This window comes from Trichechus manatus, unplaced genomic scaffold (genome assembly GCF_000243295.1).
Source record: "Trichechus manatus latirostris isolate Lorelei unplaced genomic scaffold, TriManLat1.0 scaffold00190, whole genome shotgun sequence".
NCBI classification, from domain to species: Eukaryota; Metazoa; Chordata; class Mammalia; order Sirenia; family Trichechidae; genus Trichechus; species Trichechus manatus.
Window position 1 is genome coordinate 3423945 of NW_004444126.1, and position 901 is coordinate 3424845.

The following is a 901-nucleotide window of genomic DNA, read 5'->3' on the forward strand; positions in this document are numbered from 1 at the left end:
TGGTTTTCCAGCGATTCTTATGATCAGGGCAAAGTTGGAGAACCTGTGATCGCACCTGAATTTCTACAGGTTCGTTAGTTTTGCCCTCCAGGTGTCTGTAGCTGCAGGTGACAAGAAACAGGTGTACCGGTTTGTGTAGCAGGTATAACTCTTACCAAGGCATGTGACCTCCCCTGGTGATCCCAGACCTCAATACCCAAATACAGCCAACAAGAGCAGAAGGAATCAAAAGAGAAAGGATGCTGTGATACAGCTTCCTCCCCACAGACCCTGCTCCTACCCCTCTGGGAGCTATAAAGCTTCTCAGTGAGTAAATCTAGCTGAGCTGAGAGTCAGCCTTTTCCACTGAGAACCTAGTTTGCAAGGAGTGTTGAGTATCCACCATGTAATTTCACCTCCCTGCCCACAACATCGCCTATTTCTTGGAGCACACACACATCCGGATCTTGGTGGCTCCAGATGTAAGGCCATGTTCCAGGCAGATAAGTGAGAGTCTGGGATCTGCAAAGGATGCAGCCTGCAGGCCTCTGGCTCGGCAGGGACGTTGCCCAGGTGAGCACACCGTGCAAAAACCAGTCCCACGGGGGATTGGTCAAAATTGGATTCCAGGGCCTCAGAGATCTTGCAGCTTAATAACTTGCTCTAATGGGCTGTTTTTTCCTGGAGCCCCAGTGGCGACTGAGTTAAATTAACTCCTCTTTCTCAGAGCAGTTACAAATGTCAACCATAGTAGTCTCACTTGGCTAGTCTTCCTTTCTCACGTCATCAATGCCCCACTCAAAGGCTGTCAATCAATCAACACAACTGTTGAGTGGCTACCGTCCCCTCTGCTCAACACTCTGCACAAAATTCAATGCTCTAAGATATGGTCCCAGCTCTAAAAGAGTTAAGGAGCCCTGGC